Below are 13,017 nucleotides of genomic sequence, written 5' to 3'. Positions count from 1 at the left end.
GACGGGAATTCGCCGCCGTGCGAGTGTGATACGCGCGCGTAGGCGGTGTAATAATAAAATGTGCGAGCCCGCGCGCGTGGCGTTTACGTCCGTGTGCGATACGCGAGCGTTATTGTCGTGCGTGGCCGCAAGTCGCGGCGAACGTTCGTTATTTAGTGTTTGTCGAAAAGAGTGCCCACGTCACGTGCGTCGCTCGCGGACATAACACCATCGTATTGCGCGCGGTGGAAATCCGGTTTGATATAATGTTGTTGTTACCCGTTGTACGGCTCACCCTCCCGATCGCACGCCACCCACCCCCCTCACCGCACACACGCCAGGCCCGAGACGGGGACCCGCCGCGTTGACGTCGTACGCGTGTCGACCGATGCCCGCGGGTTACAGTATACGTGTATGTTGCCATGACGTGTTGTACGTCTATACCGCGCACTACGTATTACCTCATACTGGCCGATAACAATTGGGTTTTGATACCGCGGGGTCGCGCTCATCGTCTTATTCGGCCCGGAAATCGTGCGGATGCCGCAAACAGTGTTTACAACAACTGTCGCCGTGTCTGAAAGCTAACGTCAAGTCTGTGTGGCTATAGATGAGACTATACGCTCGATTGGACGGTGTTATAGTTTAGTGTTTGAACGCAAGGCGCGAGCACAGCAAGGTGGCCCCAGTACCACAGTGGTGTAGCCATGGGGGGGGGGCAGTATCGACTTAATATATGAACTGTTATAATTGTTGATTATATCTTTTTAGTGTTTTGGGTCTGCCCCCCCCCCACCCCCGTTTTAAAATCCTGGCTACGTCACTGCCCCGGTATTGCTTGATTCAAAATATACCTACGCTTAAAAAAACAATACTCCGAAGTGCGATATTTTAATAATTTACGACGTGTGTGATTGGTTAATTGGCACGTCTTAACCCTAGAGGACGTACCACCGCCCATAAAATTTATCCGCGTATATGGTTTTTCGCGGGACAAAATTATAAAAATAATATTTGCAGTAAACTTACCAATTTTTTTTTTAATATTTTTATTAAAGAGTAATTGAGTATATTGATGACACCTAAGACTCAATAACGCTATTACAGTAATAAAGTTTTTTTCACGTGAAATGTAAACATTTGGTAAAATCTACTGTAAATAACGCTCGCGTAAGTTTGTCCCATTCGGAAACGTTTTTCTATATAATCTCATTATTACGCGACAACCATTGATGGCATCAGAATGGGATCACTTTTAAATCAATTTGAATTGATATTTAAATATACTTAATATTGGACACCTTATTTTTTTTTCAAAATATCATTAAAATTGCCTATATCATACTCCTGGAATAGCTGGTGTATAGCAGCATAATAATATGGTATAATATACACCGCATAATATGGTCAAAATATGACTTAGGGTATGCACACTGTGTACGCTATAAACACAAGAATTCTAAAATTAAAAAGTATTTTATTTTTTATTTTTCTAGAATACTAAAGCTAAAGTAAGCGAGGTAAGCGTATTGCAGATATAAACACAGTTTTAGAAGAAAAAGGTGCTTAACAGATCAAAATACAAAATACTTTTTAGCCACTTATTATATTTTATACTTTTGTATATTTCATACAAACATTACAAACGTATTTATTTGATACTATTATCCATTTATTGTAAGTATTTAGATAAATTTCGGGAAAATAACAATGTATTTTATACACATTATTTAGTTGTTTTTTTACACCGGTTAGGTAGTAATTTATTTTATTAATACCTGATTATGATTTTTAATTATTTTTATCTCTATGTTCACTCCATTTTGCTTATAATTCTAAATATTTATGAATATTTACTACCCCAGTATTTAATTAAAAATGTAAATAATTTAATGTATAACGTATGTGTGTAACGATAAAAAGAGTAAAACTGTAATTTTTATTCGATGATGTAGGTAGGTATTGAAATAATCATCAGCTTATGTTTAAAAATAAATAAATACTTTTGGAAATATTGTGTGTTGGCACTTACACTGTATACGTACCATCTTGTATAATATTGTACGCACTCGTATTATATTGTTTGTATACGAAATTCCGTCACGAAGTATCGATATATTTCAATTATTAGTGACAGAAAACACGATGTTTATAGTACGCGAAAAATGAAACTGTACAATTTTAACTGGAATTATGTCACTCGCGCTTATCCAGCATAATATATTAAATTACTTATATACGGTGCATAGTGCGACACAAGAATATCAATATCAAGCGCCGAGTCCGCCCAAAATGATTTTACGGTTGTTTGCCGCCGTCTAGGTAATGTAATAAAATTATTATGACATATAAATAGATATATATTACGCGCAAGCCCCGCGGTTACGCATTACCCGGCAGACAGCTAATATTGACTCCGATCTCCGTCTAACGCCGAGATGATCCGCCGATGATCACCTATACATAAATCGTTACGATCGTCTCCGGAACATGACCCATCTAACAGCGACAACGTTTGCAACGGTCCGTTTTGCGCCGACCGTAGTGAGTTATTCGGCGTATCGCTCGGGATAAAAACGTTCATTTCTTGAATTATTTCATCGGTGTGAAAAACGAAGAGAGAGTATTTCAGTGTATTTATATTTACGATATGTCAAATAGATAATATGTATATATATATATAGTAGCCATGATATTATTATATAGGTACTTGGAGTCAGATAGTATTTTTAAAAATAAAAATAAACTGTCACCGCATTGTTCGTGATAATACGTAACATAGAACGATTTAAATTTAACCTGATTAAATCATACCTAAGCATAACACCACGACTCATAATAGAGCGTCCATAGTTTTATCAGGGATTTTGGAAATTTGTAGAATTTTCATGGTTTTGTTATTCTTACTATTAGATTTATTTTTAGTAGGTACTCGAATATGATTTAAAAGTTCTAAAATGCAGATTTTTTCGACTTATCGTATTTTTACAATGGTATAAAATTATATTATAATTTATAACAAGACAGAAAATCATGTGAATATAGATTCTATATTGTAAATGCAAATATAACATGATATTTTTATTTTTTTTTTAAATCATCGGTTTTTGCTGATTTAAATGCATAATATCATTTTCCTTTTTAGTTTATTTTCGAAACGTTAAAGTTTGATTCTTAGTAATAAAAGAAACGATAGAATAATAATGTTATACAATATATTTATATTCATCGCATGTTATTATTTTTTTTTTTTTTGACATGTTCTAGTCTTGTCGATGTTGATGTAACTTCAGTTAGCACGTTCTCCGGCTGGAATAAACAGCGTAAGCTCGTCGAATGTAGGTTGACTCGATTTTGACAGTTTCCACGATACTACACGGGTTCAGTGAAATCGTGACAACATAATATTAAAATGAAAATTTAAAAGAAATCTCTAATTCTTTATTGTGACATAAATGCAATGGTTTATTTTTAAAAACATATTCATTGGACGGCGATTTTCTTGATTTTCTGATTTGATTACGAGTGCTGATAATGTAATATGTTCTGATAACTTGAGCCATTCCAAAGTTGTCCGTGAAATACAACATACATATATGTTCGTCTGTAAAATACAAAACAATAAACATTAAATAATTAATACAATAAAATATAATAGTTATTATTAATAATTACAATATAATACAAAATATTGTGTTTTGTTATATTAGATTTTTATTCATAAACAAAATAATTGTTTTTCCTTAAATTTAAAAATATATTTTCTAACTGGTTTTTTTGTTATATTTCTTTAAATTAGTAACTGTTTTTTTTTTCGAAATAACATATAATTGTACAGCATAGTCTGTTGTATTTTATTATATTAGTAAAATTAATATCTATTAATACATTTTTTTTTTTTTTAATGACTAACAATAAATTAACGTGATATAAAGAGTCCCTCAGATACGGAAGTATTATTTTATTTTTGGCACTCGACAACATTGTTAATTATTATATAATATATCGTAACTTAGATGATTGACGAAATAAAATATATAATATGGATTGTGGTACTTGCTTGACTATTAGCACTCAACTATACATTCTTATTATTTAATTAATTGGTCGTGTTGTTAAGATTCTCGAACTAAGTATATTTGTTTAAAACCATCGTTCTGTGGTTTGTGCTATGTTAATGCTTATTATTGATCGCTGATGGATATATTGTACGAAATAAAAACTTTTTTAAGTTATACAATAAATGTCATCCACTGGTGAAAATACATGTTATCTGATAATAGTTTATTACTTAATAATTACGATTCAAAAGTTAAGGATGTTGAATTGTCGGAATTACCCTCTGTTACATTATTTTAATACGAACATTTTAGTTAACATCACTTTATTAGGCATATTCAATCAAAAATCATAATTTATGCGTACAATTAATGTAATACGTTAGGTTCTTAAAATGCCGATTACTTGCATAATGCAAGTTGCATTGCTGATAATTCTTAACACTTATTTTGTTATTACACAGACTATGATAGTTAATAGTTATAAGCTTATAGAGTATAAACATTTATTAAAGTTATATTTTTGTGTTTCCGTTCAAACTGTCTATATTGTTCATATAAGCTCAACCAAATGGTAATTAACTCTACAGATTTGATATTCGATACTGTGTAGGCATGCATAGTAATTTTTAGATAAATAATATGCTTCATAGTAAGACAAACTAGATTAGCATTTAACAATTAAAAAAAAAACGAAAACGAAATGAAATTCAAATCAAAAATAATTATATTACGATCGTCAGCCAGTAATAATAAAAATATGTGCAGTACATGCATGATAACATTAAACTAAAAGTATCGAATAGACACTGCATGACATCTATTATTTGCTGTGGTCGACTATCATACTAATTTCGCACGACCAAAAGGTCAATTTATAATAGAAACAAATATCGATATTTTTAATTAATTTAAATATTTAGATTGGTAATAGTTACTGTACTAACGAGCACCCTACCGAGCTTGGTGTACAATAATCGAATAATATATATGTCATGTGGATGCGGGTAGGCTCTATTATTATTATGTATTAATCAATAATAATAGTATTATTTGTGGTAATTTGTTTAAAATGTTTTTCAAAAATATGAAATAGAAAAAGGTTATTGACGAGGACTTTATGAAACAAAGTGATAGATATGTTAATTTTCCCGAATATTTTCAGTAATATTTTTTTTAGATTATTTAAAGTTATTTTTTGATTATATTTCAGTTTTTTTTATATATTTGTAATTTTTATCATGATTATTATTGGTATTATTTATTATTTATTTTTGTTTTTATATAATATGAAATATCGTATATTTTTAGTGTCTTGTAAAGTTATAAGTATTACTTACTCTAATAATTATTATTTAATTGTCTTATGAGTGGAGTAGTGGACCAAAATTGTGCGTGATACCTACAAGGAATACATATATAATCCATTCCACTAATCTACTTTAAATACTTTTTTCTATAATTAACTACGTGATCGAAATTCAATTATTATATATTTAAATTCTCAGAAAAATATTATGCTTTAGAAAGTAAAAAAAAAATGTTTTAAAAAAATATTAAAACTTTCCAAAAATTACCTATTTATATTATTTTATATTATTTATCCTATAAATCGTGAATTTAAAGAAAAATTCGTAAAACTAAAAGTTATAATTAATTTAATATTTAAAACTACATTTTGTACATTTTTTATTCAAATCAATTTATTTTTTAAAATCTCTTTCAGATGATTACATTTTAAGTTAATCACCTAAAAAAAATAATTTATAACAATTACAATTTTTAATTTTATTATTAAATGTATATTTATTTAAAAAAAAAAAATAATTTTAAAAATCAATAATTTCGTCTGTTGGATAGTAAACAATGTATAAAGTATAAATAATATAAAAATAATTAAATTCATATTATGTAAAATATAATAATTTCTTACTTGACAAATAGAATATTAATTTAAATTTAATATCTTAATTTTTATTGGCCTACCTCATACAGCAACCATGTAAAAACTAATATTTAGAGAACGGATTTACATGTATAGGTAGTTCATTTTTGACGTTTATTTATTCTTTTGATATTTTGAAATTTTCTTCATTATTTTAAAACCAAGCTTTTTTTTTAGTAACTTTTGAAATTTGGCTTTTATATATAACCAATTAAGTTTTTTATTTTTTTTTACGTTTTTAATGTTGATCATTGCTTCTGTTAAAATTAACAATTTGATTTTAATATTTTTCATATGTGGGAATTATTTCAAAATTTGATTCCAAGTTTGGATCTTTTATTAAATCTTAGTATTTATCAAATGAAATTAAGTCTTTATATTCAGTTGAAGAAGTATTTCATTAATAATTTCTATATTTATATTTTTTTTTAACAAAAATATGCACTATAAAATTACAAATATGCATTAAATAATATGCAAAATAAGGTAAAAACGATGAATTATGCAAAATATGCAAAATAAAATTAGTGTTATTTTAATAAGAATGGTCTAAATCCAGAACAATTCTCATCAGATTTCAAATAGCTTATTCCAATAAGCTATTTCCAATATGCATTTGCATATAAATCCGTTCTTTGCTAATATTGTTTATATTATGTTTTCCGTGACCGGGGTGAATTGTTGTAGTCTGTCATTCTTACCCAATGATTAAACTCGTTTTCTTTCTACTCGCAGTCAATTTATTTATATTTTATTATGTTTTATTCAACAATAAAAACTATTAAAAAATATTTAATAGTTATTTCAATATATTATATCATATTTCCCCATTCTTGGTGACATATTATTTGTACGGTGAAATTTTTTGCAGATAAGAGTTTTTCTGGGTAAACACTCCGATCTAAAGTGTATATGTGTGTATTATTTCACTAAATATATTTATATGTCGTCCTTCAATTGTATTTTCTTCGATATATTTATTCAGTGTCATTTGTTTATTTAATGTGCACAATTTATTTCATAATATTATGTAGATAATATATATATATATATATACATATATGATGTGCGAAAATCGTTAAAGTGAAATTTGTGTACCAAATTATATATTTATAGAATGTGTCCAAGCAGAGTTCTCGTAATTTTTCAAGAGTACCCACACTGAATGTCCGAACAACTACGTAGTGTAGTGTTAAACAATTTGAATGAATAAAATGTAAATATACTAACATGTATTTTCAGTGTATTCGTTTATATACAATTACTAAAGAATAATTTAAATCCAATACATCTTTTACTTTTCTATAATATATATTTTATATTACGTGGAATTATAACTTATAACATTAAAAATAAAAACGCTTAAGCACTCGAAAATATATTATTTTATTGATGTCGTTCGACCAATTTAAAAACCATATTTTTAACAAGACTGTGAGGTGTTTAGATTGTATAATATTTTGACTTGTATCCTCTATAACACAAATAAATGGCTTAATTTTACAAGCTGTTAATTGGATATATAAAGGATAGAAAAAAAATAGGCTCAAGCAGTCTCAATAATTTACACTCATCGATCATTATCAATTAAGTGCCGATTACACCCATTTTATAACACAATGATTTATATTCACTTTCGATTTTTTTAATAACGAAAATAAATCTTTAACACATTATCAGTTTGAGTCACACTTTTAATTTCACACCACTTATTTATTTATTTATGTATGTATTTATTTATTTGTAATATCCGGTCCAAGCTTTTAATACATGATTACAATGTTCAATTAAAGCTTACAATACAAATATTATATAACTTACTAATAATAACTCACTGGAATTAAATAAACTACATTAAAATTTAAAAGTAGGTTCTGTGTGGGTATTACTCATCTGTGCCTTAGGGTACCGTAAGTATTGGGCGGCGACACGTGGAACATCAACAAGAAAGGTGGGCAGAATCAAATGTTGAAGTGCATGCATGTCTACATATCAATGATACGAGTGAAGATGACCCAATTTTAAATCAATTTAATAATCTTAAATAATTATGAAAATGCATACAAAAACTGTTTCACGCAAAAATACCGCTCAAAAAAATGAGTGAAGCTGCAGTCATGTTGTGCAAACTAAAATGTGTAAAGGTGTGTTAAATGAATAAGAAGAAAAACGTTTGAAGTCGTGTAGCTTTTTTATTGTTTAAATTATTAACACTGAAAAAAGTTATTATTGATTTAAAATCCATTATTTTTCAAACTTAAAAACTGTTATCTATTGATGACATTAAGAATAAATAATAAAAGTGCTATGATACAACAAATACTTTATTCTGCATCGTATATATATTTGTTTTCTCGACAACTGTATGACTGTAACCTGAAAAGCTCTTTTTTACGTGTAACAGTTTTTGTAATAATTTATGAACGTGGGACGTCCTATTAAGTGAATTTATCATTCCTTGCTGACTATTTCAAATCTTATTTTAAGAAATTTCCGTTGGATCAGACTGTTTGAAAATTAATATAAATCAAACATTGGTCATAAGTCAATTGCGGATACATTTAATGTTTTAAAGAAACTAATTAAAGTATAATTAGCTGTAGTCCCTACACAAAAGTAATTAAAAACTTAAACCCAAATTAGTTAATTTTCGAATTAACTCAATAACTTAGTTAAGCGTCCGTTGTTTTTTCTAAGTTTTTTCTAGTTTAATTAAAAATAATACATTAAATTCATGTTTATACACATTTATAATCGTGGTTACAATTAAAGCTGATTAAGGTTTTCTGTTTCATTGTGGTTTTAAAATAAAATAAATTTAATTTAAAGTTTAAACATTAAAAATAAAAAAGTATGAACTATATTTTACTCTAATAAAAAATAGAAGTTAACCAATATTTTCATAATGATAGTTAAAAAACCAGATTATAATACCGCTTATGTGGACGGCATTGCTACCCTGGCCTCCAACATAGACGCAGTTCAAGCTTCAATCGATCTGAAAAATTATCTCAATAAAACACCTGGTCAACAGAGTGGATAGTCCTAGGACACCATGAAATATCTTTCAAATGTACCAATAAAATTGAAAAAAAGTATTCCTTCACTTCAATTTCAAAGAGTTGAGATATCTACTACGTCTCAGATAAAAATATATCTCGGAATTATACAATGCACAAACGACTTACTCAATATTAAGGGTCTTCGTTTTAAGACCAAACGCAAAAAAACTATATTGGTAACTGCCTTTATCTGCTGTGCTTTATATATTTAGATCCAAACTATAAATCCGAGTGTAGTGCACACTATTAAAATCTATACTGAAGCACATTAATTGGGATTACGCTGAGAAACCGCATCATTCAATCCTTCAAGTTCATCACTCTTCGCCTTATAGACTCGCAGGCCCCTGCAGGTATGTAACCAATAAGCATTAATACAAAGACTTGCGAGTTTACACTGTTTACCAATAATCCAAGTAAGTTTTACTAGAATAGCTTTCGCTCAAAACTCAAACACCGTCTATATCGTCTAATCTCTCGATGTTTCATTTATCGTCTATTTGTAACAACCTTATTATGTCGCCACAACAGACGTAGGTAACGCGAATCAGATGGTATGACTAAATAAACAAATTCTATCCTGATGATATGTTGTTCTTAAATATTATTGTTCTGTCAATAGTTGACTTCCCTCGTCGTGATTTTTTTTTTTGTTTCATTATTATTTTGTACTTTATCACGTTTAATAATTGTGTTGAAATAAAGATTGTAAGCATTTCAAATAAAATAAAAAAAAAATTGTATTTAATTTAATCAGTAAAACGATCGTTTGTGCGTCTGTTTTTACAGCGAAACTTTCTTATCACTGTAAAAGTTAATACAATGACTGTCAGCATAATCAGACGGATTTCACATTCGACGTATTCACAGGCTATACGGAAGTCTAATCGGAAATCGCGGATAAAACCCCCAGAATGACGATATATGTGAATTAATTAACATATATTTTAACGGCGATGTTACGTGCAAACGATCGAAAAACTACATCTTTTGCAATACGAAAACTAAAAATCTGAATAATACGAATCACATGATAATATCGTAATAATAACGCCGATCGATGAGAATTATCATTGTCATAATATTAAAACTACGACGATAAGCGCACATAACGGCGGCGTGTACAGACACAGTACATGACATTTCGTAATACAATATTGCGGTAAACCGTATAGGTACAGACGCGTTATTATCGTTTACTAGCACTATACGTATGCCTCCGTTGTTTTCTATTTTACAAGTTAAATACTTAACGTACGCACACAGATATTTCTTATTCCAGAATCCGCCGCAACAGCCGTTTCCTGTTAATAAAACCGTAACACACGCACACACACACACACACAAGGCGTGCGCATTGTGTAGAGGACTTCACGTCGGTCGATAAAATTTAACGATCGCGTATATCGTTTATTCGTGTATTTTATTTGCGTTTACACTGTCGTTAAAACTCGCCGATGAAAAGCCCCGGAGAACCACGATTCATAGTACGCGCCGTGTCAAATATATTATTACGTTACACACGATATATAACGACATATGCATGTCATACCTAAAGGTACTCGTTGGGTCCCATTGTGTACCCGATGATGATATCGTTAAGGATCGATCTCTCGGATGATAATCGTCACAGTGTTTTCAATAATTCTCACCTCGAAATCGTAACGAGTAAAATCCGCGTGTATTAAAATACGCTAATATTATTATGTGTACAATACGCATCTCTGTAGTCTCAACCGTGGACACTCTGCGTGTATACGTAATATCATATTATTATGCATCGTATTGTATCAGTTGCTCTTCATTGACAGTTTAACTATATTTCGGTTAACGCACAACTACACGTATAATGCTTAACGTAAAACAGATATTTCGAACAAGTAAAATTATGATTCACGTGGAAGCGTCTGCCACAACATTTGTTCTTAACTCGACCTTATAGACACACTTTGGGGGACGCTTGGGGGTGCTCATCATCACCCTACATTTTCCAATAGCATCATCGATTTGTATTGGTTACAACTTGTGAATTAGGGAAATAACCTATGATCCATTTAAATCTAGCACCAACGTCAGTTTAATCTAAATTGTGACTATGAGCTCAACTATAGTTGAGTACTTGGGCACTTAACACACAACAATCATCCACGCTGGTTCTCAAACATGCTCGCTTTTCATGGCTACCAAAACTACTTGTCTTGGTCTCTTAGTCACTGATCATAAACGTTTGCACCGTTACGGCTGTAAGACGCACCTATCAGGCGGGCCACACTGTGTGTTAACCAATTCGTCACAGCTAGTGTACTGAGGTAGTATTATTTATTAAAAAAAATAATAATAATAAATGAATGAAGGTTGTTTATGATATTATAAAATCAGTAGATATTTTTAGGAAACATTATGATAAAAAAATTACAAAATATACTAAAACAGTTTGAGTTTCGAGTTATTAATAAAGCCATATTTATGTTACTCATAGTGTTACGGCCGTTACGGGGTAGGTTGATATCATTTTTTCCGAAAATATTGCATTTATATTTTAATATTATTGACGATTAATTGTTATTATAAGGCGTATTTATACTATATTATCAATTCATATATTATTATAACTCATTATAAAATAACATTGTTCTGTAAATACCGTAAATCAGTAAAAATATGATCATAAATCATACGTATAAATAGATAATACTTTAAAATAAACCAAAAATATAATTGTTTATTATAAAATTCATTATACTATACTATACGTAACCAAATTTTGTTCAAATTTCTACGAAAAATAATTGTGATTTTTTTTTGTTTTTTGTTTATTTAGTTTCATTATACATGTAATACTTATGAGTAAGGCTCGGAAGTTGATGACCTTAAAAACATTAAAAAATGACCTTAAAAATTAAATTGAATAATTACAAATATAATAGACGTTTTTAGTAAGTTATCATCATAATGATCGACAAGAAACGATAAGAAGTGAACTAATATGAAATCAGTAAAAATGACTAAAAATGTCAAAAAATGACTTAAAAAGTAATAAACACCAAAAATTCAAAATAAAAATTAGTTGTTCAGATGTACATACTAATGAAACACATTTGTGGCCTAGAAGAGCATCGTCTAAAAAGTACTCCAAAAAATGCAAAATGCATCAACTTTCGAGCCCTACTTATGAAGAATTTTATATTACATTTTAAAACCTAAACTATAAAAATTAAAGATTTTTTAAATTTTGTACTTAACATACTTGTAACTTGTAATTTTAGTGATTTTGATGGATTTTGTAAAATTTGAATTTTAAATGGATATACAAACAAATTCGAATAATATTTTTATTAACATTTATTTTATGGAAAAAAAAATTATCATAGTTTATCATGCCTATAGCTCAAATAGAGTAAAAAATTTTTTGAAAATTATACCATGTATAAAAAGTAATAATATATGCATTTGACGAAAATGTCAGGTATTTAAAGTTATTCGTTTTGAATTGAAACTAAAAACAGAAATTCTTTGAGCAGACATAGTTATTATACTATCGAATAACGTTGTAATGATTTTAAATTAAAATATCATACAAAACTAATTTGACTTCCTGATAGATATTTATTTTCATATAACTGTTTATACATTGAATTGTATTGAATTTTCAAACATTTTTACCTACTCATATTTTATTTATCAACATTTATGAAAATAAAAGAACTAAAAATCAAAACTTTAGTTTGATTATAAATATCTCAAAAAAATTCTAAGTACCATAATATAAACACTTGATGAAAATTCCAAGATTTTGTGGCTGATTAACGAATGTTTTTGAATTATAACAAAATAAAGAAATTAATTTAGTCAAAAGCTCGTTTACCATAAAAATGTTGGTTTTTCTTAATTTTTGGTTTTTTTTTTCTAATAATAATAAATTACCGGAACTTTTAATATTAACCTTTAAAAAAAACAACATACATTATTTAAG

The 13,017-nt window shown here is 28.9% G+C and overlaps 1 protein-coding gene across 1 annotated transcript in view; it reads right to left on the bottom strand.

The window, feature by feature from the left end:
• Window positions 1-3,215: 3,215 nt before the first annotated feature.
• LOC113558793 (atherin-like) overlaps window positions 3,216-13,017 on the bottom strand; it is a 141,407-nt gene continuing 131,605 nt past the window's right edge. The window contains exon 4 of the transcript XR_003405699.1: window positions 3,216-3,583. The gene's annotated coding sequence lies outside the window, so the exon portion shown is untranslated. The remainder of the gene's footprint in view (window positions 3,584-13,017) is intronic.

Source organism: Rhopalosiphum maidis, chromosome 3 (genome assembly GCF_003676215.2).
Source record: "Rhopalosiphum maidis isolate BTI-1 chromosome 3, ASM367621v3, whole genome shotgun sequence".
NCBI classification, from domain to species: Eukaryota; Metazoa; Arthropoda; class Insecta; order Hemiptera; family Aphididae; genus Rhopalosiphum; species Rhopalosiphum maidis.
The sequence above is the reverse complement of the archived record's forward strand: the minus strand, read 5'-3'. Positions and strand labels throughout refer to the sequence as shown.